This window comes from Suricata suricatta, chromosome 14 (genome assembly GCF_006229205.1).
Source record: "Suricata suricatta isolate VVHF042 chromosome 14, meerkat_22Aug2017_6uvM2_HiC, whole genome shotgun sequence".
Classification (NCBI taxonomy): domain Eukaryota; kingdom Metazoa; phylum Chordata; class Mammalia; order Carnivora; family Herpestidae; genus Suricata; species Suricata suricatta.
In genome coordinates, this window is record NC_043713.1 from 61,739,993 (window position 1) to 61,751,668 (window position 11,676).

Below are 11,676 nucleotides of genomic sequence, written 5' to 3' on the forward strand. Positions count from 1 at the left end.
TCGCTTAGCGACTGAGCCATTCAGGCGCCCCATATTTGTTCATTTTTAATTGGCTTGTCTTCTTACTGAATAGTAATATATCTCTGGGTGGCTCAGTCAGTTGAGCATCCAACTTTTAATATGTTCAGGTGATAATCTTAAGATTTGTGAGATCCAGCACCATGTGGGGCCCTGCACTGACACCTCAAAGTCTGTTTGGGATCCTCTCTTCCTCTCTGCCCCTCTCACACTTGCATGGGTGCAGGCTCTCTCTTTGTTTTTCTCTCAATAAATAAATAAACATTTGAATAAAAAACTTCATGATTTTATTTTTAAAATGTTTGTTTGTGTGTTTGTTTGTTTGTTTGTTTTGAGAGAGAGAGAGGGAAGGGCAGAGAGAGGGGGGAGAGAGAGAATCCCAAGCAAGCTCCGCACCTAGGGCAGAGCCCACAAACTGTAAGAGCATGACCTGAATGAAAATAAGAATCAGAAGCTTGGGGCACAGGGTTGGTTCAGTCGGTTGAATGTCCAACTTTGGCTCAGGTCATGATCTCGCAGTTTGGGAGTTCGAGCCCTGCACCAGGCTCTATGCTAATAGCTTGGAGGCTGGAACCTGCTTCAGATTCTGTTTCTCTCTCTGTCTCTCCCCCAGTTGCTCGAATGCGCACTCTCTCACTCTTTCTCAAAAATAAATAAACATTAAAAAAAAAAAAAGAGCCAGATGCTTAATTGACTGAACTACCCAGGCGCCACCCCCCCCCCATTTTTTTAAATAGTAAAGTAATTTTTTTTAAAGATTTATTTTTGACAGAGGATGTGCAAGAGGGGAAGGGGCAGAGAGAGTGGGGGACAGAAGATCCAAGGCCAGCTCTGTGCTGACAGCAGGGAGCCTGATGTGGGGCTCATACTGATGAGCTAGCTGTGACATCATGACCTGAGTGGAAGACCAACACTCAACCGACTGAGCCACCCAGGTACCTCAATAGTAAAATATCTTTTAATATTCTAGATATAAGTCTTGTGTTGATTATACATTTTACAAGTATCTTTTCCCAAGCTGGGGCTTGACTTTTTGTTTTCTTTACAATGTTGTGAAACACGAAATGTCTTAAGTTCTTTTGTAGTTAAACATACATAGCTTAATATTTATCATTTAACCATTTCTAAGTATTTAATTAAGTGGCATTAAGTGTATTCACAATGTTATGTAGCATGACTATGTATCATGACTATGTATACCCAAGACTTTTTCATCATTCCCAATATAAACTCTGAACCCGTTTAAAAAAACCCATATTCTCTCCTCCTCTAGCCACAGAAATGACTATTTAATTTTTTGTCTTTATGAATTTGCTAATTCTAGGTACCTTATACAAGTTGAATAATATAGTATTCGCCCTTTGGCGTCTGATTTTCATTTACCATAGTATTTTGAAAGTCCTTCCATGTTGTAGCATATTTCAAAGTTTGATTCCTTTCATGGTTGAATAATAGTCTATTGTATCCAAATTGGAAAGAAAGAAAATGATCTCTGTAGGTGACATGATGTTATATGTGGAAAACCCTGAAGATTGGGCAAAAACTATTATAACTAATAAATTCAGCAAAGTAGCAGGATACAAAATCAATAAACAAGTTAACTGCATTTCTATTCACTAACAGTGAATGATCTGAAAAAGAAATTAAGAAAACAATCCCACTTACAATAATATCAACAAAATAAAACATTGAGGAATTAAGTTAACCAAAGAGGTAAAAGACTTGTAAATTGAATAGTACAAAAACACTGCTGAAAGAAATTAGAGAACACATAAATATGGGAAAAAACAACCCATGTTATGGATCAAAAGACTTAATACTGTTAAGATGTCAATACTAGTTAAAGTGATTTACAGATGCCATGTATTTTGTTTTTTTCAGTGTACAAGTTTTCTATCTCCTTGGTTAAAGTTATTCCTAAATATTAATTGGGGGGAATGCTATTATTAAAATCATGATGAGATAACACCTCACAAAGAAGACATCCAGATGGCTAACAGAAACATGAAAAGATGTTCAATATCACTCATCATCAGGGAAATATAAATGAAAACCATAATTAGATACCACCTTCCACCTATTAGAATGGCTAAAATTAACAACACATGAAACAACAAATGTTGGTGAGGATTTGGAGAATGAGAACCCTCTTGTGCTCTTGGTGGGAATGCAAATTGGTGCAGCCACTCTGGAAAACAGTATGGAGGTTCCTCAAAAAGTTAAAAATAGAATTTCTTTATGACCCAGCAATTGCACTACTAGGTATTTTTGTAAGCATCTACAAAAGTATAGATGAAGGGTTACATGCACCCCCATTTTTATAGCATCATTATCAACAATAGACAAACCATGGAAAGAGATCAAATGTCCATCAACTGATAAATAGTAAAGAAGGTGTGGTGTGTGTGTGTGTGTGTGTGTGTGTATATATATATATATATATACACACACACACACACACATAGGTAATGGACTATTACTCAGTCATCAAAAGGAATGAAACCTTGCCATTTACAACGATGTGGATGGAGCTAGAGTGTATTATGCTAGGTGAAATAAGGCAGGCAGAGAAAGACAAATACCATATGATTTCACTCATATGTGGAATTTAAGAAACAAAACAGATGAACATAAGGTAAAAGGAAAAAAAGAGAGAAGGATACAAATCATAAGAGACTCTAAAAGGTGGAGAACAAACTGAGGGTTGATGGAGGGAGGTGGGTAGGGGGTGGGCTAAATGGGTGATAGGTATTAAGGAGGGTGCTTTCTTCCTGACCACTGGGTGTTAAATGTAAGTGGTGAATCACTAAATTCTACTCCTGAAAACAATATTACACTATATGTTAACTAACCAGAATTTAAATAAAATTTTGAACAAAAAAGCAGGAAATTTTAAAAAATTGAATCTCTTAATTTTCTTTTTGGATTGTTTATTGCTGGTGTACGATAGATAGAAGTTTTTGAGAATTAGTCTCCTACCTTGCAGCTTTACTAGATTTGCGTATTCATTTCAGTAGCTTTCTTGTGGATCACTTGGCATTTTCTATATATAGGATCATGTCATTGACAAATAGAGTTTTACCCTTTTCTTTCAATTTGGATGCTTTTTATTTATTTTTCTTGTTTAATAACACTGGCTAGAACTTCCTCTACAATGTGAATAACAGTGGTGGAAGTACACATCCTGAACTTGATCTTACAGGGGGAAAGCTTTCATTTTCAATCATTGAGTATGACATTAGCTGTGGATTTTTCATGGATACCTTGTATCATATTGGGTTATTTTCCTTCTATTCTTAGTTTTCTGAGAGTTTTTATCATGAAAGTGTGCTGGATTTCGTCAAATGCCTTTCCCGCAAAAACTGGGATCCCCCCCCGCCGCCATTTTTCTGTTAAGGTGTATATTACATTGATTTTCTTATCTTGACTCACTCTTCAATTCCTTGGATAAATTCCACTTGATCATGCTGTTGGATTTGATTTGGTAATATTTTGTTGACGGCTCTTGCATCTGTATGCATAAAGAATATTGGTCTACAATTTTCTTTTCTTGTGATGTATTTGTCTGGGTTTGGTGTAAAGGTAAGGCTGGCCTCATAGAGCGAGTTAGGAAGTGGTACTGCTTCTTCAATGTATTTGGAAATTATTGAGAAGGATTTTTGTTAATTCTTCTTTAAATGTTCGGTAGAATTCACCAGGTAAAGCCATCTGGCCCAGTACTTGTCTTTGTTGGGAAGTTTTAAATTATTTTTTTTAAGTTTTTTTTTTTAAATTTCGTTAGTTAACATACAGTGTAATATTAGTTTAAGGTGTACAATTTAGTAATTCAGCACCTATATACAACACCCGGTGCTCATCACAAATGTACTCCTTAATTCCCATCACCTATTTAACCCATCTTCTCATCCATCTCCCCTCTGGTAACCATCAATTTGTTCTCTATAGTTAAGAGTGTGTTTCTTGGTTTGCCTGTCTCTTTTTTTCCCCTATGATGTTGGTGAGGATGCAGAGAAAGGACAATCATTTTACACTGTTGGTGAGAATACAAATTGGTACAGCAACTCTGTACCAGTCCTCAAAAAGTCCTCAAAAAGGAAGGTTCTCAAAAGTTAAAAATAGAACTACCCTATAATCCAGCAATTGCACTACTATGTATTTATGCAAAGGATACCAAAATACTGATTTGAAGGGAGGTACATGCACCCTGTGGTTTATAGCAGCATTATCAGCAATAGCCAAATTATGTAAAGAGCTCAAATGTCCATACACTGATTAATGGGTAGAGAAGTATAGTATGTGTATATATGTGTGTGTGTATAGATCGATTGATCGATCAAACGGAATATTAACCATAAAAAAAGAATGAAATCTTGACATGGATAGAGCTAGAGAGTATTATGCTAAGCGAATTAGTCAGTCAGACAAGGACAAATACCATTTCACTCATATGTGAAATTTAAGAAATAAAACAAATTAACATGAGGCAGGGGTGGGGAGAGAGAGGCAAACCATAAAACAGGTTCTTAACTATAAGAAAACAAACTGATGTTCCTGGAGGGAAGATGGGTGGGGGGATGGGTTAAATAGGTGATGGGGATTAAGGAGGACACATGTGATGAGCACTGGGTGTTATATGTAAGGGCTGAATCACTAAATTCTACACCTGAAATTAATTTTAAAACTTGAAACTAAAAAAAGAGAAAAGAAGGAGAAGAAGGAGGAGGAGGAGGAGGAGGAGGAAAGAAAATCTGGAGGCATCACAATTCCATACTTCAAGGTATATTACAAAGCTGTAGTGATCAAAACAATATGATACTAGCACAAAAGTAAACACAATAGATCAATGGAACAGAATAGAAAACACAGCAACAAACCCACAACTACATGGTCAATTAATCTTCAGCAAAGCAGAAGAGAATGTTCAAAGGAAAAAAGACAGTTTCTTCAACAAATAATATTGGCAAAACTGGACAGCAACATTCTAATGAATGAAACTAGACCACTTTATTACACCATACAGAAAGATTATTCAAAATAGATCAAAGATTTAATTGTGCAACAGGAAATCATTAAAATCCTAGAGGAGAATACAGGCAGTAGTCTCTTTGACATCAGCCATAGCAACTTTTTACCAGGTAAGTAAGGGAAACAAAAAAAGCAAAAATAAAGTATTGGAACTTTATCATAATTAAAAGCTTCTGCGTAGTCAAGGAAACAATCAACGAAACTAAAAGGCAACCCATGGACCCTCCCCTACTCATGCTCCCCCCCACTCTCAAAATAAATAAACATTGAAAATAAAACTACAATGAGACATCACTTTACACTTGTCATAATGGCTACAGTTATCAACACAAGAAACAAGAGGTGTTGGTGAGGATGTTCAGAAAGGGGAACCCTCTTACACTGCTGGTGGGAATGCAAACTAGTGCAGCCACTCTGGAAAACAGTATGGAGGTTCCTCAAAAAGTTAAAAATAGACCTACCCTATGATCCATTAGTTGTCCTACTAGATATTTACCCAAAAAAATGCAAAAATACTAATTCAAAGCAATATGTTCACCCTGATGTTTATAGCAGTTATAGCTATTAGCCTACAATAGCCAAACTATGGAAATAGCCCAAGTATCCATGGGCTGATGAATGGATAAAGAAGATGTAGAATATATACAGAAAGGAATAATACTCAGCCATAAAAAATAATGAAATCTCAAGATTTCATGCCATTTGCAATGGCATGGATGGAGCTAGAGGAGTCTAAAGCTAAGCAAAATAAATTGGAGAAAGACAAATACCATATAATTTCACTCATTGTGAAATTTGGGAGGTTTTAAATTATTAATTAAACCTCTTTACTTATAATAGGTCTGATGAGATTTTCTTTGAATCAGGTTAGCTGTATGCTTCCAGGAATTTGTCCATTTATTCTGAATTATATAATCGGTTGATGTACAATTGTTTCTGGTTACATAGTTATAATTTTTTTTATCTCTGTAAGATTGGTAGTAATGTCCCCAGTTTAATGATTTTGGTTATTTGCATCTTCTTTCTCACGCTAAAGCTTTGTCAGTTATGCTGATCTTTTCAAAGAACCGACTTTTGGTTTCACTAGTTTTCTCTATTATTTTTCTATTCTCTATTTTAAATTCATTCTAATCTTTATTATTTTACTATTAGCTTCCATTAGCTTTGGATTTAGTTTGCTCCTCTTTTTCTAGTTCTTGAGTTGGAGAAGTTAGGTTATCGATTTGAGGTCTTTCTCCCCACCCTCCTTGAGAGAGAGGGCACAACTGGAAAAAGGGCAGAAATAGGAAAAGAAAGATAATCCCATGAGGCAGAGAGAGAGAGAGAGAGAGAGAGAGAGAGAGAGAGAGAGAGAGAGAGAGAGAGAGAGAAGAGGGGCTCATGCTCATTTGAAGCAGGGCTCGAACTCATGAACCATAAAATCATGCATGATCTGAGCCGCAGTCGGATGCTTAACCGACTGGGCCACCCAGGCAACCAATCATCAATCTTTCTTCCTTTTTAACGTAGGTACTTACAATTATAAATTTTCCTTGAGAACTGCTTTTGTGGTAAGTAAGTTTTGATATGTTTGTTTTCCTTTTCATTTACTCCAAGTACTTTTTATTCCCTCATGATTTTCTCACCTATTTGTTGTATGTTGCTTAATTTCCATGTGTACGTAATTTTTTTCTCTTTTCCTTCTATCATTGTTTTCTAACTTCATCTTCTTATTATAAGTGAAAAAACATTGTGTGGTATCTATTTTAAAATATCAATTGGGGGAATGCCTGAGTGGCTCAGTTGATTGAGATTCTGACTTTGGCTCTGGTCATGACCTCACAGTTCAGGGGTTTGAGCCTTATGTTGGGCTCTGTGCTGATAATGTGGAGCCTGCATGGGATCCTCTGTTCCTCTCTCTTTCTGCCCTTTGTGACCTAATTTATTAAGGAATTTTCCAAGTGCTCCTTAGAAGAATGTATATTTTGCTGCTTGGGGTGGAGTGTTGGTTTATGTCTGTTAGGTCTAGTTGGTTTCTTGTGTTGTTCAATTGCTTTACTGCTTATTATTAGCTGTCTGGTTGTTCTACTCTTTTTAAAAGTTAGCTATTGAAGTCTCCAACCATTATTGTAGTACTACTTCCCTCTTCAACACTATCAATTTTTGCTTTATCTAGTATATCTTTTTTCTGTAGTAAACCTTTATTTATTAACATACAATATCTTTGTCTATTGTAATCTTTTTTCTTTAAAGTCTATTTGTCTGATATTAATATATTCATTCAGCTCTCTTTTATTTACTATTTGCATGGAATATCTTTTTTAAATGTTTTATTTATTTTTGAAAGAGAGAGAGAGAGACAGTGTGAGCAGGGGAGGGTCAGAGAGAAAGGGAGACACAGAATCTGAAGACAGGCTCCAGGCTCTGAGCTGTCAGCATGGAGCCCCACACAGGGCTCAAACCCACAAACCGTGAGATCATGACCTGAGCTGAAGCCAGACGCTCATCCAACTGAGCCACCCAGGCGCCCCTGCATGGAATCTTTTTCTGTCCTTTTACTTTCAACCTATTTGAGTTTTGGGACTGAAAATGAGCCATTTATAGGAAGCATATAGTTGGATTAGTTGGATCATGTGTTTTAATCTATTGTGTTGATCTCTGTCATTTGACTGCAGAGTTTAATTTAGTTACAAAAAGTAGTAACTAATAAGGAAGGAATTCTGCTATTTTGTGACTGCTTTCTTATATGCTTTATGGGCTTCTCATGTATCTCATTCTATTATTGCCTTTTTATGTGTTTAGTTGATTATTTCTGTAGTAAAGTTTTTATTTCCTTATTTCCTTTTGTGTATGTTGTGCAAATACATTTTTGTCATTACTATGGGGATTAAATTTAATATTCTAAAGTTATAACAATCTAATTTGAATTTATACCATCTTAACTCTGTTCCTATACAGCTCATTCTCCCTCCTTCAGTTACTGATGTCACCAATTACATATTTGTATTTTTGAGGATCAGTGTCATAGATTAGGAACTCTTTTTATGCATTTGTCTTTTAAATAATGTAGAAAAAATGGAGTTATAAGGAAAATTGCGATAGCAGTAGCTTTTATAATTGCCATATTTACTAATCTTTATTTCCTTTTTTTTTTGGTAAATGAAAATTTATTATTGCCATGTTTTCACCATCAAAACTTATTATCTTGGTCTTTCCTTCTTGCTTTTGTATAGGGCCAAAAGGGAGACATTGGCTATGTTGATAACCTTAAAGTGAACTCCAGGAATGTTACTGACAGCATGACCTTTCAACCAATTCCAGCAGCCAGAACCTCATCATTAAAAATTCAATAAAATTCAAACAACCATCATTGGGTACAAAGGCTGTGATTTTTTTTGCCATTCTTTTTTAAAGTTTTATTTATTTCTTTATTATTATTATTTTTTTAACTTACATTCAAGGTAGTTAGCATATAGTACAATAATGATTTCAGGAGTGTATTGCAGTGATTCATCCCCTATGTGTAATATCCAGTGCTCATCCCAACTAGTGTCTTCCTTGATGCCCCCTACCCACTTAGCCCATCCCCTCTCCCACACCCCCTCCAGCAACCCTCAGTTTGTTCTCTGTATTTAAGAGTCTCTTATGGTTTGTCTCCCTCTATGTTTTTATATTATTTTTGCTTCCCTTCCCTTATGTTCATCTGTTTTTGTATCTTAATTCCACATATGAGTAAAGGTATATGATATTTGTCTTTGACTAATTTTGCTTAGCATAATACCCTCTAGTTCCAACCACGTAGTTGCAAATTGCAAGATTTCGTTCTTTTTTTTAAAATTTTTTAAATGTTTTTAATTTATTTTTGAGAGACAGACAGAGACAGCGTGATCAGGGGAGGGTCAGAGAGAGAGGGAAACACAGAATTGGAAGCAGGTTCCAGGCTTTGAGCCAGCTGTCAGCACAGAGCCTGATGCGGGGCTTGAACCCATAACTGTGAGATCATGACCTGAGCTGAAGCTGGACGCTTAACCAACTGAACCACCCAGGTGCCCCAAGATTTCATTCTTTTTGATTGTTGAGTAATACTCCATTGTGTGTGTGTGTGTGTGTGTTTGTGTATACACATACATGTGTATGTGTGTGTGTGTGTATATATATATATATATATATATATATATATATATATATGTATGTATGTAACTCTCATCTTCTTTATCCATTCATCCATCGATGGACATTTGGGCTGTTTCACTACTTTGGGTATTATCAATAGGACCGCTATAAACATTGGGGTGCACACCTATATCCCTTGGATAAATACCTAATAGTGCAATTTCCAGGTCGTAGAGTAGTTCTATTTTTAATTTTTTGAGGAATTGCCATACTGTTTTCCAGAGTGGGCGCACCAGTTTGCACTCTCACCAGCAGTGCAAAAGAGATTCTCTTTCTTCTCGTCCTTGCCAAGATCTGTTGTTGCCTGAGTTGTTAATTTCAGCCATTCTGACTGGTATTAAGGTGGTATCTCATTGTGATTTTAATTTGTATTTCCCTGATGATGAGTGATGTTGAGCATTTTTTCATGTGTCTGTTTGGAAAAGTATCCATTCATGTCTTTTGCCCATTTCTTCGCTGGATTATTTGTTTTTTGGGTATTGAGCTTGATAAGTTCTTTATAGATTTTGGGTACTAACCCTTTATCTGATATGTCATTTGTAAGTATCTTCTCCCTTTCTGTTGGTTACCTTTTAGTTTTGCTGATTGTTTTCTTTGCTGTGCAGAAGATTTTTTATTTTGATGAGGTCCCAAAGGTTTATTATTATTATTATTATTATTATTATTATTATTATTATTGCCATTTCTGATAAGCTGGAAACTGACACACTTCCTAATGGTAGATTTTGCCTGTTTGGCTTCAAGCCTACTTTTTCCAGCACAATTCCTTTTGTATGGGAAGTGCCACCAAAAGATTTGGCCTTCAGGGCTGTGCCAAAATGGGCCTTCTAGCATGTTTATCACTTCTGATCTTGTCATTGGCTATGGAGCTTCCTGGCAGTATGAAGACACTTGCCCATCTGCCAGCACCACAGACTTGAGCAAAAGCGAGAAGCAGCACAGGAAGGGTCCACAAGCTCTACCAATCTTTATTTCTTCATATAGTTTTGAGTTACTGTCTAGCATTCTTTCATTTCAACTTGGAGGGTTCCCTTTAGCACTTCTTGCAGAACAGCTCTAGTGGTAACACACTCCCTCAGTGTTTATCTGAGAATAATTTCTCCCTCATATTTGAAGGACAGTTTTGCTGAATATAGAAATCATAAGAACTTTCCTTTTTTCCTTCTTTCAGCACTTTCAATATATCAGCTCACTACATTCTGGTCTCCAAAATTTCTCATGAGAAATCAGTAGATAACTATATTGAGATTCCTTTTTGTGAGGTGCTGCTTCCCTCTTGCTGCTTTCAAGACTGTCTTTGGATTTTCATAGTTTGACTATAGTTTTTGTTGGTTTGTTTATCCTAGTTGGAATTTGTTGAGTTTCTTAGATTTGTAGATTCATGTCTTTTTTTTTATCTTGTATTTTTTCCAAATGTCTTTTTTTCCCATAATATTTTATTGTCAAATTGTTTTCCATACAACACCCAGTGCTCTTCCCCTTAAGTGCCCTCCACCATCTTACGTCAAATTTGGGAAGTTCTCAGTCATTATTTCCTCAAATATTCTTTCTGCTCCTTTCTCACTATTTTCTACATACATGATTCCAACAATATATATGTTGGACTGTTTTACAGTGTCCCACAGGTCCTTTAGGCTCAGTTCACTTTTCTCCATTCCTTTTTTTTTCTATTCCTTAGACTATTTTCAATAGCCTTATCTTAAAGTTTGCCAATTCATTCTTCTGTTTGCTCCAATATACTTTTAAAGCATCCCAGTGAATTTTTATTTCAGTTATTGTACTTTTCAGTTCAAGAATGTCTTTTTTAAAATTTCTACCTCTTTTTGATATTGATAGTCTCATTTTGTTCATACATCATTTTCCTGTCTTTCCCCATGTTTTCCTTTAACTCTTTGAGCATCTTTAAGAAAGTTTTTAAGCAGACTTCATGCACAGTGCAGTGCCCAATATGGTGGTTGAACGCATGACCCTGAGATCAAGACCTGAGCTAAGGGGCACCTGGGGGGCTCAGTTGGTTGAGCGTCTGGCTACGGCTCAGGCCATGATCTTGTGGTCCTGGGTTCAAACCCCATGTCGGCCTCTATGCTGACAGCTAGCTCAGAGCCTGGAGACTGCTTCAGATTCTGTAAGTCTTCCTCTCTCTGACCCTCCCCTGCTTGTGCTGTCTCTCTCTGTCTCTCAAAAATAGATAAAAAAAAAAAAAAGACCTAAGCTGAGATCAGGAGTTGGACACTCAACTGAGACTCCTACGTGACCCAAGAAAGTTGTATTTATTGTTTTGTCTAGTAAGTCTGATGTCAATGGTTCCTCAGAGACAGTTCATGGTGATTTATTTTGTTCCTTTAAATGGGCTATACTTTACTGTTTTTTTTTCTTTTGTATATCTGTGATTTTTTATTGTTGAAACTGGACATTTGAATTTCATAATGTGGTAACTCTGGAATCAGATTTTTCCCCTTCCCCAGAGTATCCTTCCTCTCT

At 36.2% G+C, this 11,676-nt stretch overlaps 1 pseudogene; it reads right to left on the reverse strand.

Annotated features, from left to right (window-relative positions):
• Window positions 1-8,222: 8,222 nt before the first annotated feature.
• Window positions 8,223-10,094, reverse strand: LOC115277704 (annotated as a pseudogene).
• Between the last annotated feature and the right edge of the window lie 1,582 nt (window positions 10,095-11,676).